Here is a 20,347-nt window from a genome sequence, read left to right as displayed (position 1 = left end):
ATCTTATAATCAATAAAGGACAAAGGAATTTATTTCAGGAATACGACTTCCGGAAAGGTTTTACCTTTCAAGTCACCATGTTGATTCGTATGGGGTCTCGAAGCAAAATGCAATTCAAAATCACACTAGAGGTTTGGAAAGGATGTGTTATGTGACATTGTTCACGTTCATTTATTATAGCTAAAATGGATAGAATTATCATTAAGCCGCTCTAATGTTATCAGAAATGAGCGGGCCACTGTAACTTGATAATGCCCTCATATTGCGGTAGGGGCGGTCGGGTAGCCTAGTGGTTAAAGCGTTCGTTCGTCTCGCCGAAGACCCGGGTTCGATTCCCGACATGGGTACAATGTGTAAAGCCCATTTCTGGTGTCCCAGATATTGCTGGAATATTTCTAAAAGCGGCGTAAAACCATACTTACCAACTCACTCATATTGCGGTAACCTAAGAAACATACATTAATAAGATATATGATATAATACTATGTTATAATATAGATATTTTTCTTGTGTAATCCGACTCGGGTAGGCTGGTTTACGCATCTTTGGTATTCCAGCACGGAGGAGAAGAAAATACATAGGCGTCATACCAAGCTCTGTAGAGAGGGCACATAGTGACATTATGGGTATGATTGTGGAATTGATGTCGGATAACACTGCAAACACGAAAACGTCGTTTTTTCCCGTATATGGTCATTCGACGGAAAAACGACTAAAAGTTCATTAAAATTGATTAATTGGTGAGCGTCTAGAAAGTGTCCAGAAAAGGGTCGAGTTTTTCAAGCGTAAAATGGACGGAAAAACGATGCCTTTTGCTCCGCCTTGTACAACTGTTAACGGCCAATCAGATGGCGCTGGTCCCCCGACGCACGTGATTCCTAAGGCTTCCTTTCGGAAGCATTAGGTTTCCTTATTGTGGCATGCCTTGCTCTAGTATCTGTCGCGCGCAGTGCAGCGAGATTTGCTGATAAGCCAGTTTTAGGATATGTAACATGTTAATGGAATTCAGACACGCGCCAAGAAGTCAAACCAAACAATGTTACCAAGATTATTGTGGTAACATATCCCTCCGCACAGTTACCTCTATCGGATACTGGGTTGTGTTTCATTTTGATATAACAATAACTAATTTTTTAATGTGAAGTTTACAAGATATACGGCTCTTCGATTGGACGAGAGGTCGGTCACATGACGTTCTTCACGTGACTGTATTCTTGAAATGGCGTAAACATTGACTACTTCCACATTCTTGGGGAAAACCTTGGAATTCCCTGGTACGAATTCATACAGAAGCGTTGTCTCTCATCAATTAGACCCTTTAATTTTGAATTTTGCGTCTTAGCTTACTCTGGGATACGTCAGAGAGTGTGATTGCATGCCCGTTCAAGGATACCCTCGCTACAACCCGTCCAAGAGCAAACCCCACCATTCCGGGATGGCCTATTAAAGCTAGTAGCAAGTCAAGGCACCATGCGTGTATATGATCTGTTATTATATGTGTTTAAATTACGGTTTTGGGCGTTAATAAAATACACTGACGCAAGTATATTCTATTCAAATCAATTGGATAATTGAATATGCTTTCTTTTAATATTACATAGCATCAATGCACAAAATTTGAACAGTTGCAGTAACACACTACGGTAATCGCATCAAACACCATTTTCAACTGTTACAGTATTTTAGTTATATCACGGTGTATCAGACTGATGTGGGATAAAAATCCGAAGTGGTTCAGGCCATCCAACAGGTTGTCGGGAAAAGGTGAGCGTATCCTGCCACACAAGTGGCACCCGTCACAAACACATGCAAGGACAAGTCAATTGTTCACCTGAACAAAGCACGGAAACACACAATGATGCCCGTCCTCACTTTTACCGAGCATGTAAATTATATTGTCCGTCAAAAACATGGACGATAATATAAACAATATGTTCATTCACGTAATACATGTCATACATTTGACAAAATGTATTGACTCAGAGCATTATTGTTAATCACAGCGTATAGACTCGGCATGCAGTTGAACTCATCACCCATCCCATTATTGATAATCCTTCTCGAAGATCTATGAAACCAGAAGCTGCAACACTTTATCTTTTAATTGGCACGTCAGACTTCTATTTCATAACTCAGTTTTATTTGCATTTGCATTACAAAAACAAGCAAAACGTGTCAAAATTAACAAAAGCGCGACAACTGGCCATTTGTCGCATTGGCGCGTGGTCGCATTTTCGCTCTTTGAATAATCCTTTTCTTTATTTTACAAAAGGGCGACGATGCCGTAACGCGACGTTTTCAAGGTCAAAATATGTCTCGTCGCATTGTCGCCCCATCACAAATGTGTATAAAAGGCGTAAAGTTCAGTTAATGTTACAGTTAGGAAGCGGTAACCAAGTTACATCTGTCGTAGAAGTTCAACCTGATACATGTACGTCTTGAAATGAAACCACAAGTCCGTCCGCGAGTCCACAACGTTTTATTGTGAGCTCTTCTCTAAAAGGGCTTAGTGTTCAACTCCCAGTTCCAAACACGTTGTACCTCATCAACAATCCACATTCCTCTAGTGCAGTGGCCTTCCGGAAGATCTTACTCTTGTCCGCGTAAGACAACTGACGAGTGCACGCCTGACCTGTGACCTCGTTACAACCCCCATGAGGTGTTTGCCGAAGGGAGAGGGGTAGGAAATTTGTGCTCCAGCTCAGCGCAGAGCTCGCGACACACTGTATACTGCATGTTGTATACAGTATATTGCGGTTGATATACAGTAACTGTATACTGCATGTGTTACTTATTTGCGGAAATGTTACAACTTTCAAGATTCAAGATTCAATTTGCATTTATTTCTTATACAACAGACCGCCGTCATATATCACTGGAATAATGCTGAGAGCAGCGTTAAAACAATTTGTTGTCATAATGGGGCGCTGCAGTCATTTAAGATAGAACCGTATAATATGTAGTACCAATTCACTCACTCTGTTTCGAATATTCAGCAGAAAATATATTATTAACCAGGTCTTTTGGAAGAGATATCAGATTTTTATATGCAGTCACATAGGGATGATAAAGGACCCCTCGCTGATTAGGTTCTTGTTTACTTAAGCGCAGAGTTGGCCACGTTAGATGATATAACCAAAATCCAGGAGCTCCGGCGTGGGGCAAACTGGTCTTGATAGTGTATGGTATGAGCTGTGACGTTGACCCAAGAGAATAATGTAAAAATGAGACCAACTCAAGTCTATAATGATTGGGAAAGTCTAGATTGTACTGTCCTCCATTCGAATTGTATTATGTTCATTTTGTAGACATGGATGGACCAACCAGGAAAGAAATTGATGGAATATTAATATCACATGTTACCACTTATCCAGTTAAATTCATCACACAATAATATATTAGTATTTGATATTACGAAGGGCATGGTCTTGTACATGTTCACTGTAGTAATGTACATACTAGTCAACTTGATTATAATTTTTATTATAGTGTAGCGCGGCATCAACGATTACTAAATGACATCCTCACTTGTCATCGATGTTTGGACATCGAACAATGGACGACCATTCGAAATTCGTATAAATAGCTTCAATAGGGACAGAGCCGGTGTCAGTAAAATTTTCGTAGTTAAAAATATGTACCTTCAAAATATAATCTGAAGCAGCCAAGAACAATATTTTTTTATTAATGCATACTTTCATGGATAGAATTGAGGCAATCTAGGCTTGCCAAATCGTTCTAGACTTGAGCTGGATTCATTTAAATTTATTCTCTATGGTCTGGGAGACGTACAAGGGCGTCAGTATCGCATGGAGAACTGGGACAGCCTGGGTTAGCGTAATCGGATATGTTGTGGAGTTTCGGGTTTGGGCTGTTTGCTGAATAGAACAAGGGCTCGCGAACATGGGCACAATGTAGAGATTAAATCATTACCACCTCTCTTTATATCAGATATGTTATTGTGATTTGAAATCTCTTTTGGAGAATTGCGAGTTATTGTATACTCTGTATTCTTTCGTAATGGTAGAATATATATTTTCTATGTTGCTTTTTGAATTATCCACAAATAATGAGAACTACAATGTAAACCTCTCTCTGGAGATATACAATAATACTACTGAAGGGCATATCTGAAAAATTGGACTTATCGAGTAATCTTAATCTTCTTAAATACTACCCGTTACAGGTATTCTGATCATTGTATTACACTTTGTACAGTGTAAAAGTCAAATGATGGCAAATTGTGTTTCTTTCTACGTTGAATTAATTATAATTTCTGCAATAAAACCTTAGCATCAGATAGTGATATAAACGAATACGATCTATACTGTGATAAATGAATTATCAATTTCGTATCATGAATTAAATAAACAGAAATATGATAGTAAAAAAAACTATTTTAATCTGTTCGTGTGAGTAGGTAACGAGAGATCTAGGCAACCCACTAACGTAACCATTTGTGAAAAATGAAATATTCAAAGTTTAGGCGTTTGAACATGTACATTGAATGACAGGAAAGAACGCAACGCAATAATTAAATTATGAATAAAATTATGTTTTAAATATTACAAAATATATAGAAGACTTAGTTTAATTTCTCATTGTTGGAAGGTGTTCAATAATAGTTTTTGTTTGATTGTTTGTTGTTAAACGCTGCACTCAGCAATATACCAGCTATATGACGGTGGTTCGTAAATAATCCAGTCTGGACCAGACAATTCAGTTATTATCATCAAGAGCACCGTATTGGGATACGATGACGTGCATCAACCAAGTCAGCGAGCCCGACCACCCGATCATGTTAGTCGCCTTCGTACAAGCATGGGTTGTTGAAGGCCTATTCCAACCCGGATCTTCACGGGTATTCTTTTAAAAATAAGGTACAATGAAATTCTGTATATGTCCATAATAAGTGTGTATAAGTAGATGGATAATATGTCCATACACGCCAATTAAATGGGTTAGACTGCATATGGTTCAATGATGAGTTCTTTCACAAGTCCATATTTGAAGACATGTATTTGATATTCGTAATAACTCCACAAAAACTACACAATGGCGACAAAACGGTACCAGCATCACAGATACCAATAATACATGAGATACATATAATTATTTTAAAGTTAAAACATTTATCCAAATAGAAGATTAGAAGGATTAAAATATACACTTCCGACATTTCTTGTATTTTTGTTTTCGTTTAGAGAGAGAAGTTGTGACTGGTATGTGATGGGTGCAAACAGGTATTCCCTTCCGCCCAGGCCTTACGGCAATGCTATAGCCCAAAATGAAACAAGCCTAGATGTTCAACAGGTTCAGGCTGACATAGCAATCCCACTTGGGCTCCTTTTGAATCTAAATATAGTTTCTCGTTTTAATGAAAATGATATGTTTTCAAAAACTAAGCGTTAGTCTAGCCGTGAAGTACAACTATCCAAAAAATCCCATGCATGTCTATATATCTTCAGACAAAAACTCTCCATGTACCCGTCGATATGTGTCAAAAGACAAATGAATTAAATATTACAGCTATGGTGAATAGGTTATATGCGCATGTCAGCGTCGATCCTACAATATCCTTTTGCGCAAAATACATATATATACTAATGAATTAACGTAGTAATACTACGCAAATATATGTCCAGATGTATACATCAGTATCATCTCGTGATCTTTATTCGTGCTTTAAGCTCTTTTTCTACCGGGGATTATGGGGTGTTACATCACACCAGAAAGCCAGGTCCAAATTCAAGTCATAATTTCATAGTCCGTCTTGTATGTTGGAAACCAATATCGAAATATGGCTGAATATTGCAAAACGTGGTATTAACCCGATTACTCACATAAATATTCCATTTGCTTCATGCATGTTCTACAGTCATCTACGAACACTATCTTTAAGGAGGTATATCTATATCATCCAAATGTCCATACATATATGTCCATATATATATGTATAAAGCAAGTCGGCTGTGTTGGACATATATTTGTTTCGGGGTCAGTATGACAGACAAACCTGATGCCTATAAAGATAGGTAAGTATAGCTGCTGTATATATTCAAATATGTTTGTGATTAACCCAACCTTAAAAAATATTGAAAGATGAGTGGTAACTATTTATGTCATTATTTCAAATTAGAATGATAGCACATCAGGACAGCATGGCACTTTAATATACGTATCTTGTTACCCTAGTCTTTTTATGCAGCATGTATATCGAGAGTATAGGTTTGGTGCGTGGCTTATCACACAGTACTTTCAGAAAGTGTGCATATTCTGTTTATCGGCAATAAATAACATAAGACGATTCATACGGGTAAATACGATTTACTTCAGAACTAGTAGATTACTTAAGGTTAGGGGGAAATGTATGTAATTAACAGAACCTTGGACGGGTTTAAAGGATTTGGGTCCTGGCTTGGGCTTTGTGTTGGACGTGTAGACGGCATTTCCAGGTTTGACGTGTCAATGACCAAAATGATGTCTGATGCAATTCTCTGCCTTTTCAGGTGAACAATGCGTTTGGTCTTTCCCGCATATTCTCCGAATTTTCTCGTCGAAAATCTGTACTTTTTCTCCCAATACCCATTGTCATATCGCTCTCACTTTCGGATTCGATTGTTCGGGCAGTGCGTTTATCTACCTTCTCCAGCAACATTTATTGGGAACAACTCACTAGACACATACCTCTAAAAAATAAGGTCAAATTTACGACGTTTTCAAGTTGCGAGTGCATGTTCGAATCTCCATAAATGACGTCATGATAGAACAACGTTTTATCGTGAAATAAATATCGCTTCCTTTTTTGTTCTTTGCGATTTATCGCGTAGCTATCTTATATCATCAAAAGTCAATTGCAAATTCTCATTGCTTTATCATATACGTATCCGTGTCATAACCAATCAGGTAACAATAGCATACACAAATTTCGTTGACTTCGACGTACATGTAGAATAGTGTCATGAAATATTATTATACTTTGGTGTGCAATATTTCTGGTTGATAAATCTAACATATTCTTACTTTTAAGAATAGCGACTAAACATTGTTATATCACTTAACTTATCCTTAAGTTGCTGAGTGCGGCATTAAACAACACAACAAAACAAAGAATTATGTTAACAATTCCGATGCTAAAAAATAATCTCACAATCTCTATACCTCTTTCTCTATGTTTGATATGAAAACATAATAACTTTTTTTTAATAATCTGAAGGAATAATAATGGCAATACTATCATAATTATCATCATTATTTATGTTACTTATCCTCAAGTGAAGTAGTCCTCAACACTAATAGTATACATTCAGTGAAGAAGCCCATGAACATATTAACTATGTAACATACATTAATGGAAAGTAGATGAACAGTTGAAGTTATGTCTATCAGCCATCTATTCTATTCATGAAGAACATTTCACGTGGGACCAACAGAGGGAATTATGACTATCGACTTGCTTATTATTTTTTATATTCATGCTAGCTTAAACGATCTATTGGTTTGATTTATTGTTATGGTATCCACAAAATAAGTAGGATCCGATGTTTTCCCTTTTTGATGAAATAAAACCGAATTATATTTGCTGTTTACATATCAAAGTTTGCCAAATTGTTGCAAAATGTTTGCCCACAGCAAGGCTACGTCACCTGGGTCACCTGCTTGGTAATATGGGACGGGAAAACTGCAGGGGGTGAGGGCAGTTGATGGTACAGACAGATAAAAGAGATCGCTTTACAAATTTGAAACCTCAATCCACAAAGGAAGAGGCGAAAGCTGAAACTTGGTGAGATTTACAGAACAAAGGCAGTTATTTCTAGTTTCTTACTGACTCTCGAGGATACATTTAATAAAACAATGTGTGTGTGTGTGTGTGAGAGAGAGAGAGAGAGAGAGAGAGAGAGAGAGAGAGAGAGAGAGAGAGAGAGAGAGAGAGAGAGAGAGAGAGAGAGAGAGAGAGAGAGAGAGAGAGAGAGTGTGTGTGTGTGTGTGTGTGAGGAAGAAGAAGAATTGTACAGCATAAAAATAGCTACGTAGTTCGGGTAGATATGTAGAATGTCCGGCCAGAATTACCCTTGAGTCACTACAGTTTCAGTCATTAAAATGCATAAAACAGTATTTGAGTGAAAGAAAACACTATAAGTGAGTGAAAGAAAACACTATAAGTGAATGAAACAAAAGACATCAGTACAGGCACACCCAGTCCCCCAACACTAAGTCTGCATGTACCAATACTCATACCTGCCACATCCTCAACCACTTAACCTTCTCACACAATCATCTCAGAACATGTTCGCCAACCCTCGTATCACAACGCGTGCACGCACACACACATCGCATTCTTCTTTCCCCACCATTATGTCTACGTCAGCCATCATGGATCCATGTGCATGCTTTCATACATAATCCATCCTCCCACCATTCCCCAACATCCATCGAACTATAACTATGTCCGCCCTCATGTATCGGTATTCGTGCTTACATACATACACCCACCTACCATTCCCCTACATCCATCGCACTATAACTATGACCATAACCGCATTCCTGCATCCGCGCTTATGTTCACATTGCATTGCATGCATCGAATTACACGTTTAAAATATCGTAAATATTTTACAACATGTACATAATTTTATTAAATATCAGCAAACAGAGATTATTATAACGCAATATAATTCATCCGTCAAAACATCACAGAAAGAGGGGCAGCCTGGAATTTATGACGACATCTGAATGCAGCAAGAAGTTCAACTGGTCAGGAGGTGAGAGATGCGTAAGATTACGATAAACTTCAGTTACAGATCTCCATTAAATAAAGATCACAGCTTGCTATGACGTGTACTGCATTCCTGCAGAATTAGCAATGTCCTTAGCGCTAATTTCTATGCCTAAATGCTCACGTAGACCCATATGTTTATAGGCATGACCATATTATTTTCTACGCAAATATCACTACATTTATAAACAACGCTAGATTGAGTCTTTGAGGGGCATTAAGAATTGATACACATAAGGAAAACTATTTATGGATATCAACGTCTTTATTATGAGGAACCCAGCGTTTCGGAGTATATACTTACTCCTTCATCGGGTGAATATGATTAAATGCTATGAGACAGAGAACATCTATATGTACCTGTAAGAACAACAAAAGTAAAAAAGATACCAAAGAAGGAAACGCAACAAGGGAAGCCAACAGATAATTGGCGCTGATTACCCCGCCTCCCGTTTGCCCATTGTCCATTTCCCATTACCAATCATTCATAAGTTACGTTTTGGCTTTAATTTGTCCATCGATAATCAACCATCAACATCTATTATCTGAACCCTATAAAGTACGAGAATATGAAGTTTACTGTGTGAGTGAGTTGGGTTTAACGCCGCTTTTAACATTATTCCAGTTATATCAAGGCGCGTCAGCTTAATGTGGGAGGAAAGCCCGAAGTGATGCAGGTCTTAGACGTTTACCACTTGGGTGAAACCCACGTGCACGGGTATGGTGCTGACAAACCTAGAAACATATTCGGGGCTAACCGGGATTCGAACCCACAATCATAGGTTTCTGACATGTCCAAGGGACGCAACTCTGCACAGCAAATCGCGGCGCCTTAGACGACTGGGCCACCCGTGCCCCCTGTAGTTTACTGTGAAAGTGTTTTCCAAATATTATATGTGTTACTGTTGACCACTTTCTTAATAGCATTGTGGGTTCAAAGCTTTCGGCCATAGAATCCGTGCCATTTTTCACTTGTCAGAGGGGTACACAAAGTACGTGATCTGGACTAACATGTTTGGTTCGGTGGCTAGGTAAGATCGCTAACTTTGTGTGCTAGCGATTGGGTCCCTCACTCACAGTGTGGGTTCAAATCCCGGACGGGACTCAACCCCCAAAAAGTACGAGAATCTGTACTTTACTAAGAAAGTGTTATCCCAATTATAACATTTGTTGTCAAGGAAGCACAATAAATGTATATTTGGCTTTGGATGGGTAATACTATCACAGACATTTACGGATATGAATGATGACTGGGAGGAGCTTCGTAACGCACGTCTTCTCAATTCAGGGATTACTAAATCACTAAATGTGTGTGTGTTTTCGTGTGTGTGTGTGTTTTCGTGTGTGTGTGTGTGTGTGTGTGTGTGTGTGTGTGTGTGTGTGTGTGTGTGTGTGTGTGTGTGTGTGTGTGTGTGTGTGTGTGTGTGTGTGTGTGTGTGTGTTGGGGGGGGGGGGGGGGGGGGGGGGGGCTGTTGGAATACATAAAACATTCATCTTGAGCGGGATGGTAGTTCGAGTTGGATAAGCATGCGGTAGCGCGGCTGAGTTGACCAGAGGCTATCAGCAGTATTTCCTGTCCAGGTTATTTAGATCCGTTGTTTGTGTGTGTGTGCGTGCGTGCGTGCGTGCGTGTGTGCGTGCGTGTGTAAATGTTGGCCTGTTGGATGTTACATAAAACATTCATCTTGAGCGGGATGGTATTTCGAGTTGGATAAGCATGTTAACTACATGATCTTCGTGAGGTAGAGAATGCCGCGCATGAATGTATTAATGATATTACTACAAGGTACAAGGGGCCTTTTCGTCACCAGGAATTCCCACACTGGAGACTTAAATGGGGATAGGGTGTACACAATGTGCTACCTGGTAGATTGTGTGTCATCAGACCGGACAACGTTTGTCTTTGGCCGATTGTGGCGTAAAACACACAGTGTGACTTATTCATTAACTTGTATCGGAAATTGAATGCTAATCTTAATTGTTATTGATGAAAACGTAATATATTTTAAAGACATAAAACAGTGACATAATAACTACAACTTTATGTGAGCACGAGTAGCTCTATTGGAATGAGATGAATAAGTGTTATAAAGTTGTAAGCTTCTTCACAACCGTGTAACTATGAATTGGCTTATTGGGTAATCAAAAATGAGATAGCGACCTAAAATAGAGACATATCATACGATTTCACCTGTCCACAATCTTGGATGCAAGGCGAAAACATTTCAGGGTGTTTGAAGCCACTGAGAATGCCCCCTGCAGAGTTGGACGATCATTCTGCAGTAGCGCGGCTGAGTTGACCAGAGGCTATCAGCCGTATATCCTGTCCAGGTTATTTAGGTCCGTTGTTTGTGTGTGTGTGTGTGCGTGCGTGCGTGCGTGCGTGCGTGCGTGCGTGCGTGCGTGCGTGCGTGCGTGCGTGCGTGTGTGTGTGTGTGTGTGTGTGTGTGTGTGTGTGTGTGTGTGTGTGTGCGTGCGTGCGTGCGTGTGTGTGGGGTGTGGGGTGAGAGTCGGGGGGATAGATGATACATTTAGCAACAAGTAAGGTCATCTTGAGCGGGACGGTATTCGCAGATGGATTAGCATATGAACTATGATTCTCTTTAGGTAGAAAATGAGGATCCACGATGTTCGACCTGGTAGAAGTGTGTAATCAAACCCCACAGGATTGGGCGTCAAAGCAAACTCATTCATTAACTTGAAGTGAATGTTCATCTTAATTGTTATGGGTACAAAGTTATTAAAAGGACGAGCAAAACTGATGAAAGTTAACAATAAACGTGTACAAGTGTTATATCGTCATTGCCAAAAATAATTAGTTTTTGTCTTTAGTATTAACATTCAAATACGTTATCTCTGTTTTAGCGATATTGTCTACGTCCCACCGGTGAGTAAGCGTTTGCCGTACTATTTCGTAGTATAATTGTGTTCCTGAAGACATCACGATGCAGTTTTTACGATGCATCACGTCTGCACTAGCGCTTAATAAAAGCCTTGTGTTTGGGTGTTTCAGTGGTTTAAATCGCTGCTCTTGATATTGTTAATTAAACTTTGATACTGTGAACAATATAATGTTATATGACTTTAGAACGGTAACATACTATATATATATATATATATATATAGGATGACATATATAGTACGTCCAGAATAGTGTATAGTCAACAATTAATAATTAAAATAATTAAATTGAACAACTCCACTTTTAAGTCTTTTTTCCTGACTTAAAAGTAAATGCAAGAACACACTCGGCCGGAATACAATGTATAATTCTGGTCCACTTCAATGTGACTATATAGCATACAATAAGCTTACGGGTCCCGTTTAGATCGGTTGGGGTGGCAGCCTAGATAGCCATAGAATAGTTTCATCTCGGAATCTCCCATATCACTGGGGCTCCTCTTTAATTTAAATAGAGTTACTTGTTACGATTCCGAACTTTCGCGAGACTGTCTTTATGAATCATTGTCAAACAGTGGTGACATTAAATCTAGGAAACAATACGCGAAATCTCGCATGCAAAGAACGGAAAATTTGGACAAGGCAGTAAGTAATACGTATGCGCAGAACGATTGATTTCAGTACTTCCGCTAAACGCTTCGAGTGCAGCGTCAAACGCGGGCCTGTAATCTAACACGCGAGAACTGACCAATGACATCTGAGAAGTAGAAATACCGGTAGAGGCTGATGCTTGATTGACAATGTCAATCAGGAAAGGGAGGAGCTTAACGGTATCGTTCTCTCCCAGTAAATTCCGATGTCAAATACCGACGTTATTTGGACGGAAAAACGATGGTTTGAAAACGTCCAAATAACGTCGTTTTTCCGTCGGATGACCATATACGGAGAAAACGACGTTTTCGTGTTTGCAGTGTAACAAATCGCAAAGACAAACATATTGTCACGCATGCTAGATACAGTCATATTCTGCCATGTTTGAAACCAAGGTCTTGTTTGAACAACATGTCTATCTACTTGCATCAACCGACCCAAGAAAGATCCCCTAAAGTTAGAACTCCAGGTGACGAGACATCAGAAAAGACAACAGAACTCGGAGAAAAGAGCTGAGATCCCCGAGATCTAACAGCAGCACTGCACAGCCACCAGTTGACACGGTCGTGTCTCGTCCCATGCCGGTTAACACAGACTAACATTATGTCTACTAAAGGAAAATATTTAAAGATTTACTTAGTCAAATTGTCTTTGCTTAATTGAAACCGTTTAAAGATTTTTTTCTGTTAAATTATGTCTTAGAAAATACTAGAAAGCCTCCCAGATTTATGGCACTTACTTGGAAATTTTAGGATATATTTGTTTCAGGGTCTGTGAGGTGAGGTGAAATGGGTTAAACGTCGCGTCCAAGATAATTGCACTTATATAGCGACGTGCATGCACGTGTATGTGTTTGTGTGGCTGCTTGTACTAGTCCGGACTGATACCGATTTATAGTGCTAGCTCACTGAGATACCATGCCGCAGTTTAACATGAATACCCCACTCAGACACAGTATACTGACTCCGAGCCGACCAGTCCTTGTTTAAGCCCCTTAATGCCGAGCGTCAGACAGGGTAACAACAAGTACAATCTTTTAACGTCTTTTTGTATGACGCGGCCGGGGATCGAACCCCGGATCTTCCGCTCTCCGGGCGGACGCTCTACCACTAGACCACGGAAGCGGTCTTCAGGGTCTGTGTGTTGGGGCAGAATAAGATGTACATGGCGATATTATTGCAGTCCAAGGTGCAGGTTGTTCTATGATGACCTACATGTATCTCAATGTCTATTACCCACAATAAGCCACCATCGGTTGTACATGAGTACACTTTAGATAATGCATTATATGGTCATGTGCAGGAAAATGACAATGTATACTTTGAATTGGTTGTTAAGATACTTCGGAAGTAACAGACAGAGGACGAGTGCTTCGCCTGGCCCTTCCTTCTCGTGACAGTACGTGTTTATCCCGATGAAGTACTGGTACAGATTCTCTCTCTGTCTAAGAGGGGCGCGAGGGGGGGGGGGGGGGGGGCAGTCGCCTAAGGCGCCGCGATTCGCTGTGCAGAAACCTACGATTGTGGGTTCGAATCCCGGTTCGCCCCGATTATGTTTTTAGGTTTGTCAGCACCATACCCTTGCCCTGATTAAAAAAAGACCGGAGGATGTTGTTCCAAATGTCAACCAAAGATGGGCCCCCTGAGTGAGCGCTATCGCCGCTTCTGATCCTGTCATAGGCGTCGTTCCATCTAATCCCAGACATGTTCTATGTGGGAGACTGGAGAAACAGTCGGCCATAACAGTTCATCAATGCTATGATGCCTCACGGGCAACATATGGGAGAACATTATCCTGCTGCACCGTGACGTTGCGTCACTGCATTTGCACAAAGGGTAGAACAGGATCTCGAACGATGTCGTCCCGGTAGCTTACTCCATTCCAACTGCAATTGACGTGGATGAGTTGTCTTCTACTATGAGTTGTAATGCCACTCATGATACATTACCCTTCCACACCCAAACTGTCGACGTTGAGTAACGCAAGCGTCGCTGAAACGTTCTCCTGTCCAGACGAAACCTGGACTCATCTGTGAACAGTATACTGTCCGAGTCTTTACTTCTGAACCTAAGGGGGGCACGGGTGGCCCAGTCGTCTAAAGCGCCGCGATTCACTGTGCGGAGTTGCGTCCCTTGGGCACGCCAGAAACCTGTGATTGTGGGTTCGAATCCCGGTTCGCCCCAATTATGTTTCTAGGTTTGTCAGCACCATACCCGTGCTCGTGGGTTTCACCGAAGTGGTAAACGTCCGAGACCTGCATCACTTCGGGCTTTCCTCCCACATTAAGCTGACATGCAGTGATATAACTGGAATACTGTTAAAAGTGGCGTTAAACCCAACTCACTCACTCACTCTGAACCTCAGATACTGTCTACACCAAGCGTGCCTGACGGTAACGTGGAAGCAAAATTTGGCGTATCGCTTGACGTCGGAGCAGGATGTTGTGCTCTGTCAACCGGTTGCGTACGGTTCTGTCACTATTTGGTCTCAATCCAGGAATTGTCCGAACTGTTAATGTGGCAGTTTGGTATCGATTCCGTAGATACATCAACCGAACATTTGTCGTAACGTCATATGTGGACGACCGGCCCGTGGCAAGTCATGAGTGTTGCTCTGCTGTAGCTAACGTCCAAAAAAGAGACGATATTGTGTTTCGACATTAAAATATCTGGCGATCTCCCTTTGCGCCATTCCTGTGTGCGGCATACCCAGGGCGCGTACAAAGTAGACGCTGATTTTCAGCAGGCCTCGGCATTGTGTAAGCCTGTTCTATTTTATGGTGCTGGCATTTGGGGTTTGAATAAGTATAAGGAAGTAGAAATAATTCAAAATAAGGCTTGTCGTTTGTTTCTAGGCGTAAGAAAAAATGCCCCAGTTACTGCTATTAGGGGGGACATGGGCTGGTGTTCTGTGAAAGTGTCACAGCACGTTGAATGCTTTAGATTATATTTTAGAATTCAGAATATGCAGGCCCATCATCTCCCTCTTATCATTCATAATTGGTCCAAAATCCGATCACAATCCTGGGATAAAAAAATCGTAAACATTTTAGCTCACTATAATTTGTCAAGTTTACCTTATTGTGGATACAGCATTAAACAGTGTGTTGACCGTGTAAAGTGTTTCTTAACTGCTGAAGATTGTGATATGTGGTATACTGCGCTTTGGAATGACAAGAATAATCCAAATGGCAATAAATTACGCACATACAGAATGTACAAATCATCACCTACTGCTGAGCCTTATTTATGTCATGTACGTTTTAGAGATCATCGAAGACTTTTAGCATCCTTTCGATGTGGTATTTTACCTTTACATGTTGAGACCGGCCGCTACGCCAAGCCACCTACCCCACTGTTGGATAGGACTTGTAAATATTGTCACGCCAATCCTACTAATGATCATGTAAATTATGTTGAAGATGAATGTCACTTTTTAATAGAATGTCCATTTTATGATGATTTAAGATACAACTTAGCTAAAGAAGCAACTTCTGTAGATAAAACATTTCATTATATGAGTAGTTTAGAAAAGTTTATTTTTATTATGAACGAAGAATCGCTCCAATGTATTTTAGCCAAATCAATTTACAACATGGTTAAAAGAAGGCAATTTCATTTTAAGTCAAGTATGTATGTATGACTTGTATGTATGTATGTATGTATGTATGTATGTATGTATGACGTGGTGTGTGTGTGTGTGTGCACGCACGCACTCGGGGAGCGGGGGCGGCGCAACGCGGTGGGGGGGAGTTAAGGGGGAGCGCACTGTTTAACTTAGGACTTTCGAAGTCAGTTGCCCTGTATCCTGGCATACTGGTGCGCTCCTCATTGAAGCCGCCCACGGCCGTGCTCCGCGCCTGCATCACGAGGTATGTATTTTTTATTCTGTTTCAACTGAATAGTTTTATGATTGATATGTTTTATAGTGTCTCGTAGGTCATATTTGGCCGGATGTTATATTTTACTGTTTTGTATATATCTTATTAATTTACGAAGTGAATATACCATGTGACACTTTAATAAACAATATTCTCTCTTCTCTCTCTCTCTCTGTGTAAGCTTTATTTACGTTTAAACAAATGTGTTTTTATGAGCACCTGATAGCTAGAAAATCATTGTGTGCTTGTGACACTAAAATACACGTGTATGAGTATCATGCTACCATGAAACAACAACGTCCAAATTGTGCGCCGTGTATGAAGAGGTGCACGTGAAAATTGAGAAACCCTGAAAGTCGATGAGATGTCTTCATGAATATGTTATGAAACATGCATTATTTCATTTCAGGATAGGGGCGGTCGGGTAGCCTAGTGGTTAAAGCGTTCGCTACCACGCCGAAAACCCGGGTTCGATTCCCGACATGTTTACAATGTGTGAAGCCCCTTTCTGGTGTCCGCCTCCGTGATATTGCTGGAATATTGCTAAAAGCGGCGTAAAACCATACTCGCTCACTCACTCATTTCAGAAAAAATATCGTCGGTAGTGAAACTCGCATAAAATGCACATCCTCTTTTCCAATTTCCGTTGGTAGTTAATGATTATATTTTTTTAAAACAGTGGAAAGTGGAACAAGGGCAACTCCTATATGTTGTACCTTTAGATGCATGTTCACATGACTCGTCCGTGATGGCAGAACTGATCTTGCAGCGAAAGTTAACCTTGTGTCAGAATCCAAGTTTACTGTATAAATAAATGATTCAATACGAGTGTATCTTAGTTAATCGGTATTTGCCGAGCCTTTGGCGAGGGAAATACCGATTAACGGAACGAGGTTGATATTTCCCATATTAAAAAACACGAGTGATGAATTCTATTTATCATTTTCACATTTTTGTTTCCCTTTTAAGGAAAAATTGCATTAACATTAACATCAGCAACTTGTCGAAATCTTACCTATAGATCGTGCGTAGTGATACATGTTTACCGTGGCCGTGTGCAGTTACTGTGAACCAAAATATACAACCTCTTAACTACTTTATGGCATATTCCTTCGCTGAGAAAAAGAGTTCCTCGGATTATTTTAAACAAAATACTTGAACAGACTTTTGCAGAATAATTGAAACTTTAATAACGGTAACAACAACGATTCTGTGTAATCTGATAATATCTCTGGTGTAACTTCACTTATATATAGTTTCAAATCAAACCGCTCTCTCACTAGAAGAATGTCTCGCGGAGGAGAGGTCAGAGTAGATGCATTAGTCGGTGTCACTATCACTTTTGATGACAATCCGACGTCTTTTGACTGGGACCGAGCTTGGAGGTTTAACGAGATTAATCGTTATGTTTCCACCAGTAATGTTGCCAGCAAACATAGTGTTGACACCACCAGAAACATTTATGATTTGAGACCGCTCCCTTTGTTGTTGTCTACTGTCGATTTGGACATTACGCGAAGGCCGCTCTGCATGACGGGAGTTTCATCAGCAAGCTGGGACGTCACAGTGTGGGATGGAGTGTTTCGTGAAATGATGTTGGATATTTGCTTGTGCTGGTAGTGATTAATATCGCAGTAATTGTTAACAGAATGGATGTTTTTGTGGCCAGTTATCTGTATTATTTGATTGGGCGGAACATTGTTGTCATTCAACTTTTGCACAAGGTGTTTGCGCGGAGAGTGATTGGTGGGTCGTTTCGATATTTCATACCCCAATGACATAAGTATGCAAATTAGATAACCGGAAGTGAGACTTTTTTCGCTGGTGCACGTGAGTAGGTGTTAACAAACAACCATTCGTCACCACTCGCCCCTTTCCGTGACCTGCAAGAAGACCCGTCCCCCTATCGATGAATGTTATGTGCGAAAATACGACAAACCAATCAGAATGCGAATGATTTCGAGTTCTTTGTCAAGTAATCCCTCAGAAATAATTTTTGATTTTACATATGTCTTGCATCTAAAAATATACCCAAGTCACAGTTAAATGTGTTCAATCATACTGTGTAATTCCGCACGTCCCGATGTGCTTTAAATTGCATCTGAAATATATATAATATATTGGGAAATATATGTGAACCATTACGCAACGAGTTGACAATTGTTTTAGGTATGCCCGTTTGCGCTAAGACGGATCCCGGTCGCAAAAATGGCCACGAGAGGGGCACGAGTCGCTATTCGGCTTGTCCCGGAATAACACGAGTTGGTCACGAATGAACAAACAACATGGAAAAAACCAAAGGCTCGGCAAATACTGATTAACTAAGACTCGGTTGATATTTCCCATATTAAAAAACACTCGTGATGAATCCTGTATTTATTACCCATAGGATTAGAGTGAGTGAGTGAGTTGGGTTAAATGCCGCTTTGACTACGCTATATTACGGCGTGTCAGCTCTCTATCGAAGGAAAACAGACCTGAGACGTTACCACTTTGGTGGAACCAGCGTGCCCCCGTATTGGGTTAGAAATAACCGAGTTCATAAAAATCACGTGTGCACTAGTGCAAATATCACCTCATGCACACCAGTGTATTGTTTATCCGGACAGCATTGTTGACGTCATTCGAATCTTATTGTGACGTAATATAAGGTCGGAATAGCGTCACACCAGAAACAACGTCATTGCTGAAGATTATTGGCATCTTTCGACAATTGTGACATTTTTTACGACGGCAGTCGTGATCAGTGTTTTTTTTCTAAATGGGAGATCAAAAGGATTAAGAATAAATGATAGATAAAAATATTATTACACACGCATGTCTAGCATATTGATTTTATGGAAATCGTGAAAGAATTAATGTATTACCCTCGCTCTCGCTTGGGAAATACAAGAATTCTGACACACATGCTCGTATAATAATCTCTATATAACACACTTATAAAAAAAACTATTAAAACTACAGGATTTATAACACATCCTTGGCTTAAGCCTTTCGGGCAATCAAAAAAGTCACCTGAAGTATCACAACAGCGAACACATGATTTTACATTTGCATGCATTGATTTAACAACAATGGCAAATATTTTCCCACCCAAATCCGTATTATTAAAACAACTCCAAGGTGAAGATGGGGTCAAAATTCGAGTAGTCCTTTCTACAGTAAATCCCGCTTGAGTTTCAGAAATCAAATCTCTCATGTTTGACCACCGTGTTAATCTAGTACTGACGATAGAAGCACATGTTTTACCAAGGATACTAGAGGGAGATATACCGCGGTTGTAATGTGTCTATTACTAGAAACTAATAACTCACTTTTCGAAAAAACGTTCCCCTATATTTTTTTAAGAGTATAGGTCGACGACAGTCAAAACATGAGACGTTGCCCAAACAATACCTACCTTCTACAGTGCCATGACAAGCCGCCACCTTTCCAGATCCAAAGACCTCCCCATTTGCGAGCCAGCGGTCCGACAACGACATCGACATCGACCCCAAGTGTACACAGAAACTCTAACCAATGACGGCGCCCTTCCACACGCTGACGAACAGATGTTCTTCAATCCATCTTTATTCATTTCGTAGTGTAGGCCACAGGCCTATTCAACATTACAGAGTTACACGGAGAGAGAATACATCATTTAACATACAAAAGGCGTGAGCACATTACTTTATACGTATAAATAGCTGACTTTTGAATAATGGGCACATTATTTGATGTTATTCGCATATCAAACCTATGTAATGTCTGGAAAAGATGGTGTTTATGTGGATTATATTTACATCTTAGTTGCTGGTAAACATTACAAACAATAACAAAATGATATTTATGTTTATCAATATTTTGTTTATGAGGTGAGGTGAAAGGGGGTTTATCGTCGCGTCCAAGATTATGTGTGTGTGGCTGCTTGCACTGATCCGGACTGATGCCGATTTATATAGTGCAAGCCCACTGAGATACCATGACACAGAGTACTGAGAAGCCCCTTGTGAATTTCAGCCCCTTAATTCCGAGCGCCAGACAGGGTACCATCTTTTAACGTCTTTCGGTATGACGCGGGCAGGAATCGAACCCGGGGATCGAACCCCGGACCTTCCCCTCTCCGGGCAGACGCTCTACCACTAGACCACGGAGGCGGT

Source organism: Haliotis rufescens, unplaced genomic scaffold, assembly GCF_023055435.1.
Source record: "Haliotis rufescens isolate VD_foot unplaced genomic scaffold, xgHalRufe1.0.p SCAF_5, whole genome shotgun sequence".
Taxonomy (NCBI): domain Eukaryota; kingdom Metazoa; phylum Mollusca; class Gastropoda; order Lepetellida; family Haliotidae; genus Haliotis; species Haliotis rufescens.
This window is presented reverse-complemented; position numbering follows the sequence as displayed.